This window comes from Papaver somniferum, chromosome 11 (assembly GCF_003573695.1).
Source record: "Papaver somniferum cultivar HN1 chromosome 11, ASM357369v1, whole genome shotgun sequence".
NCBI classification, from domain to species: Eukaryota; Viridiplantae; Streptophyta; class Magnoliopsida; order Ranunculales; family Papaveraceae; genus Papaver; species Papaver somniferum.
The window spans coordinates 37635803-37643606 of NC_039368.1; positions in this window are offsets into that span (position 1 = coordinate 37635803).

Here is a 7804-nt window from a genome sequence, read left to right on the forward strand (position 1 = left end):
TTTCCATCCAACGGTACTAATAGAGCTTCTCAATCCCAAAGAAGTCTTTAAACCGAGCGGCCGTAAGCAATTTCTCCTAATTAGGGTACTCTCCACTCCTATAGGCGGATCCACCAGTAACAATACAACTGAGGTAGTTTTGCTGGCTCTGAGGATTAGTTTGCAAGAGAAGCAAACTTCAGTATTTATAGACAAGGAAGTTTGGACACCAAGGAATTTTCAAAACCGAATTTTCTCAAAGATATGAAATAAACACAAAATCGGTTTTCATAATTCCTGGAAATGCTTTGTCCAAATATTGACCGAAATTCACTTAGAAAAATCTATAATCAGTAAATGCACATTACTAATTATTATTTTCCAAAGATATGTTATTTAATTGTTGGATGTTAAATACCATATAAAATCAAGAAACCTTTAATAAAAAGATTCTCAATTAATTTCGATCCTGGGATTTTCCTTAGCTATCAAGGAATATTTTTGAATAATTAATAATACGAGTTACAACCCGTGTTCAAATAATGACGACATCCTTACTTTGTTAATCCTTTTTCATACTTATGATCTTGGAAACGAAAGCATTCGACTTCCAAGAACTATGTGATTGATTATCCTATCAAATCACTAATCATGGGTATCACGGTTCTACCAAAACAAGTTTCGGTTCTACCTCATGTGAGTACTTTGCATAGTCACACTAGTTACCAAAATTCGGTTGACTAGGTACTAGGATCGGTTCCTCACACATTATGGTAACTACCTGTAATTTGGTGCACATGTGCATAGGATCGGTTCTCCTCACTACTTAGAATTTGTTTCACATGTTCGTAGTATCGTTTCCCCTCATACTAATAACGTGTGGCACCTCTTACAGGGATCGATTCCCCTCTTGCAAATTTACTTGCACCTCTTACTATGATCGGTTCCCCTTTCACTAATAAAAGTTACTATTTGCAAGGCATCGACCATACCATCTTGAGTGATTACTTAAAATCGATTTTACTAATAAAAGTTATACCAATAACTTAAGTCATGCATCCGTGAATAGTTTTACCAACAACATAAACCAGTTTATGATAGGTTATACACATCACACATATTGGTAGTTCAAAATATATTTACAAATGAATAGCATTACCAATAAGCCCAGTGATTTCCCTTTCGATCCACAAACAAGCTTGTGAACTTACTTCCTTTAAACGAATGTAAACATTGTTTCCTAGGATGAAATCTTCACTTACACCCATACATAATCACAACAACATTTAGACGATTATGTCGATGTCTCATATACAAAGTTTAATGGTTAAGAAATAAACCTCGTATCGTATTCCTTAATACTATGTTTATCTAGAGTTTCATACACAGCTTCGCAGTTTCGTTTTCAATATGCACGACTTGAAAGATATGTTAGGGAATGAAACAGTTCAAGTCAAATATTACTAACCTCAAGAGGAAGGATGATTATTGTTGTAGCTCCATACGTCTTCACCATCTTCAAGTCTTGTAATACTTGTAAGTCTCAAATTCTAATACTTTCAAGCTAACCTATACGAAGTTGACTCTAGTATATAATCAAGCGACTCTTTAAATGAGTTTTGCTCCACTAAAATATGACAATCAAACTTTACATACCAACTCTTGGTGGGTTCAACCGAGCAATGCTCTAACAATCTCCCCCTTTGTCAATTTTAGTGATAAAACGCTTACATCATATGGATAAACAAATTACAAGAATTCATTATACACATACGCTTGATTCCAAGTTCAACAACACATAACCTGCATTAAATTCAATCTTCAAATGCCGCTGCTGACACTATAATAATAAAGATAATACTCCCCCTAAAGGTAGTATAGGTAGATTTTCAATCCGCACAACTTTGTTATTTCAATGTAGTACCTCATAACTACATATCACATGGTATGCGACTCCCCCTTAGTCTATGCTTTCACTCTATTCGTTAGAATAAAATTTTTAGCACAAATGTCCTTTCCTTTTGTGATACTAACTCATACAAGCCAATACCACTTGTTTACTCCATATATTTCTCCCCCTTTTTGTCACAAAAATGACAAAGAAACGAAAAAATAAAGGACAAACCGAAAGGATCTTACAAATCTCACAAAGAGTAGATGTAAACCTACAAGATTTAAGCACGAGGGTTTTACACACCATCTTTAGATAATCAATACTAAACCGAAACTACAAGTAATTTTTATTTTAATATGTCATCTAGAACACAATTGCATAAAGAAATTTTGGATAGTTTAGCAAACCAAAAATCGACTAATCACTTAGTTCTTTGCCAAACCGATTGTACAAGTATAATCGCTTGTTCGATAAGACCAAAATAAAGATAAAAGACTTAACTTTATTTTTCTCATCAAGTTCTAATTTTTCACAAAGAAAAACTTAGACCTTCCCTTTTAACAAGACAAATACTAGGTTAGTTAACTAGTAATTCTCGTTAAGGCATTCGTCTAGACTTGAATAACTGAATCCTATCTCATTTGATAAGTCTAACTTGGATCCGAAGATCTTAGTTTCTCTTATCCGGACATCACTTGGACTAAACAAATGATCCCGAAATCATATTTCGTTACGCCTTAAACAATTCAAACAAACCAATAAATTAACTTGCATAATTGTTTATCTTAACTGGAAGCAATTGAATCAACATAGACATTAAAGCTTTGTAATTGCACCGACGTTTTGTAAGCCTAAACTATTGATATCAAAAAGACACCAATGGTTTTTCTTAACGGGAAAACAATTAAATCACACACATCAATTGTACCGAATCATTTGTAATCCTAAACAATTGAAATCAAAAGATAACAAATATTTTCTTAACCGGAACCAATTGAATCACACATCCATACACACATAATGGAATAAACATCAATTGTACCGAAAGATTTTGTTAAGCAAAAGCAATAAAGATATGAAATAAAAACATGGCTTTTCTTAAACAGGAAAAAAATTAACTAACAAGATTGTTACCTCAAGTTCCGCATCCTCATCTCCAAAAATATTTGCATCTTCACATCTCAAGGGGAGAATTGATACCGAAATATCATTATGTTGTCATCCTTATGCAAGACAAAAAAATAACAACAACCAACCTTTACCAGAGAAAGGTTGAAAACCGGTTTTAACTATTGCAAGCAAAAGTTAGAACCTTGAAACACATATGCTTTTATGCTAAACCGAAATTCAACATATTGTGACTTTTTCGCATATTGTTTCCCAGAACCCCTCATGATCCTTTGATAAAGCCTACCAGCAAGGGATAGAACTCAATCCCTCTAAATCAAAAAGTCAAGCAAACCACAAGGGTTAACACAATATGAGATCGAATATCAAGGTATTAAAACTGAAATCAAACATCTCATAATCATACATAACACTAACAACAAGCATTTAAGCACAGGCTATGTAAACCAAAAACTATCACAAGAAAAATTATACACTAATAATTTTATTCATAATAAGATAGTTTTATTCATAATAGACTTTACAATTATTGAAAGCAATCAAAAACTGAAGTTTATTCTAACTGGATTAAGATTTTCAGCATAGCACTGTGGTGCTATGATGTTTCATCAGTATTCATACCATTATAGTATGTGCCAAGAACTTTGTTGGCAACCACTTTTTGTTTTCCAAGCTCTTCAAGTTGAAGCTTTAAGTTGGCTAGCTCACTTTTCGTTTCTTCAAGTCTTTCTTTTAGACCATCACTTTCTTGGATCCAAGAACAGAGATCTCTTACGAGTTCTTTGAACCCATGCACAGTTTCGCGCATACCTTCAGTGAAAAACCACTTTGGAGAATCTGAGTCATCTATTGCAAATAGACTTATTAAATCTTCAGATCTATCAGAGTTGTGAATAAGCATGATTCGAGAGACAATCTTCTTAATTCTTTTTCTTGAGATGAAACCAAGACAGTTTCTAACAATCTGAGCTTCCCTTTTATTAACCCTAGTAACACTTCGAGTTATCGGAGACATGTTTTTCACCCACAAAAACTAGTCTGAGAAGACTTTAGACTTTTAAAAGAAGATTTCCTTCTTATATATAAGAATATGTTCGGTTTATAAAGACAAGGTTTCCAAAAACTTTAAACCGAACTTATCCATTTTAACATAATATCTATAATTCCAAAATATGGAAACAAACACTAACCTTGTGCTCTTTGTTTTATGTGCTTTTCTCATCCAAAATTATGAGCACAAAAAAGGATGAGAATGCACAATATCCATACAATTAGATTGTAATGGAGTAAGCCTTTTTTGGCTTATACCGACCATCAGAAACATAATTCATGTTTCTTTTTAGGAATTTCTGCCCAACATACTTTCTCCTAAGAAGGTAATCCTTCCTTGATCTAAAGTTATGATTAATCGGAATCGTACTGATGTACGAATTATCAGAGATAGACAAATATCTCTTAATTCTACCAATGAGATTTTCATAAGATTTTCTCATTTTAAGGATTTCCTTAATATGCACATCAGCATGATCATTTGAAACAATTATCGGAAAATCCTGATTGTTTACTTTGGCAGAGAATTTCTCTTCCCCCTTTTTCTGGAATCGTTCTTCATCAAAACAACTGTTTCGATATGGGTGAGGAGGAACCTTTTTCCAAAAACTATTATCAACTATTGAACTTTCTGTTAGAGCATTGCCCGTTCGAACTCGCATGTGTTGGTATCTCAAACATGTTTGTCAATATTAGTGATCAAAACTATAAGTCTTGATTTCTAGTATACTATAGCTAAGTCTCATACTAGGATAGAAAGTGTAGTTGAGCTCAAGAACTCCATGGCGATTCATCATACAAGACGAAGAACTACTCAAGGAACCGGTGGAACTTCATCAACAAAAAGGTATGTGGAGACTTGAACATATTTATCACTCAAAAGTCTATATACTCTATCTCCTACTCTTTGAGACAAAAGTCGTTTGCTATGTAGACTTTGATTATACACATTTGGTATTTCGAGCCGAGTATATCTCGCCTATCTATATCTCGAAATATGTGTTGGTAAGCTTTCGCTTCAACCAAGTTTATCTTTACCTAGTGACGAAAGTCATGTTATGTTTCAATCACTTTGACGAGAAATGGTGTAACAACTATATAACGTCCTCTAAGAATGTTTCAATGATTGAAATGAGAGTTTAGATTACATAACCAATGGTGGACATAAGCATTATTGTGGAAACACATTTATGTACAAGTCATATTCCTTGAACCAAAGTTTGCGAACGTTGTTGATCAAGAGAATGTCCTCGAACTAAGTTCGCGAACCGGCGAAAGTTTTCGTCCGGAAAATTCTACTGGAGTTTGTGAACTCCTTCCGTGAACTTAAGTCCGCGAACCCCGTCCGCGAACTTGAGTAGGTTATATCTAAAGATGTTGACCGTGAACTAATACTTATAAAGACTAAGGAATGCAGTATGCAAACCGTGGCTATAAAGTTCGTGAACCAATTCAAGTGAATCACATCATCTTTGCTTCAATTGTGTCTTGTGTAGTACATGAGATTTCCTTGCAATTGAACAACTCTCTAACTAGTTCATTTGAAGTCATTTAAACTAGTTATGGTGAAGAAGAACATGGTTGATATGAAAAGCTCATATGGCTAACCTTTTGGTTAACTATTGTTGAACCAACAAGTGCATACGTTTGGGTATGGTTAACAAAACTAGAAACGTGCATTTCATTTGTGTGTAACAAGCTAAGTTTTCGATCTAACGGTTGAAAGATATTAGCTTGAATCTAATCAGGTTTTCATCTAACGATGAATATTGAATGCTTTGTTACTAAGCTAACATTGATTGCAAACCCTGATTTGAAAGGCTATATAAAGGAGACATCTAGCATTGTGCAAAACTAATCCCCACACCTTACGTGTGATACTAGTTTGCGTTCTAGAGTGGATTCTCCTTTAACCTTTGGTTTTCTTCTTCTAAAACCAGGTTAACAACTTAAATACTTCATTGAGATTGTGAAGCCAGATTGATACTACTTTATCGTAGTTGTGTGATATGATCTTGTATCTTCTATCGTACGAGTACAATCATATTGATTGGCTTGACATTAATATCTCCGATAGGCAAGATATAAAAAGTAATCACAAACATCTTCGTCTAATTGTTTGTGATTCTTCAACATCTTATTTCGCTACCATACGATTAAGATTGTTGTGAGGTGATTGATAACTCTAGGTTGTTCTTCGGGAATATAAGACCGGATTATCAATTGGTTCCTGTTCACCTTGATTTATCAAAAGACGGAACAAAAAACCTTTAGGGTTTATCTGTGGGAGACAGATAGATCCTTTGATAGACTTGTCTGTGTGAGACAGATTTGTTTACTATCAAGTCTTCGACTTTGGGTCGTAGCAACTCTTAGTTGTGGGTGAGATCAGCTAAGGGAATCCAGTGCGCGGTGTCCTGCTACGATCAGAGGCGTAGGAAGTACAACCGTACCTTGGATCAGTGAGAGGCTGATTGGGGTTCAACTACAGTCCAATCCGAAGTTAGCTTGGAGTAGGCTAGTGTCTGTAGCGACTTAATACAATGTGCGTTCAACCTGGACTAGGTCCCGGGGTTTTCTGCATTTGCGGTTTCCTCTTTAACAAAGTTTCTGGTGTCTGTGTTATTTCTATTTCCGCATTATATTGTTTTATCTTTATAATTGAAATAATACAGGTTGTGCGTTTAGATCATCAATTAGAATATCCAACCTTAGGTTGTTGATTTTCATTGATTGATCCTTGGATATTGGTCTTTGGTACCATCCAAGTTATTCCTTGTGTTTGATTAAAGACTCGCTGATTTCTATTAGCTCGAGTAAATCAAAACAAGAGAGAGATATTAACTCCTTGATATACTTTAATCTAGATTGAGTCTGACTGTTAAGTTGATTCTCTAGCAAAGTATATTGGATTTAGTCCATACAGATTGCTAAGCAAAATATTGGGTGGTGTTGTTAGACCCCCGCTTTTTCACTTTCCTTTGAGTTGATTTTTTTCGGGGTTAAGTACAGTCTGTCTTTCTACTGAAGAGTGATATATCAGTTTTTTAAGACAAGAAACTTCTTTTAAGACTTTTGCAACCATCTTTAGTAGAAGGGTGAGTTTTCTGTCAAGTGACCGAAAATTATATTCCTTTGGATCACTTCTACGAAATCGGTTCAAAGTTTCCTTTGGACAAGATTTCGTTTGATTATCAGTAGATATAGAAGTGGGGTTCTCATCCTCTTCTGACTTGATGTAGTTGGGTAGACTACCATCATCATGATCTGTTTCAGTTGTGACAAGATTATCACAATCTATAAAAGTCGAGCTAGGACTTTTTGTTTCCTCATTATCAGAAGAAAATATAACAACATCATTAGTCAGGATCATAGAATGAGTCTCTTTATCTACAGTAAGATATTTTCCCAACGCTTTCAAATTGGCAGTGAAATCAATATTTTCTTTGGATAAGAGATGAAGTTGAGTATCTTTACCTATGATCTTATTTTTTAGAAGATCTGACTCTGACTTTAGTATTATAACTTTGGCAGACAGAGATTTGATAGGCTTTAGGAGTTTTATCAACTCTTTATCAACATCTTCTTTTTCATCAGAGATGAATTCAGATGTTCTCTTACTTTTGAATCCCCTGGATCATGAGTCAACATAATAAGAACATTTTCAACCTTTTGAGTATTCATATTCTTGCATAACGTTGATTGAATCAGACATGGATTCAATTCTTATAGGTTGGATCGCACCAAACACGG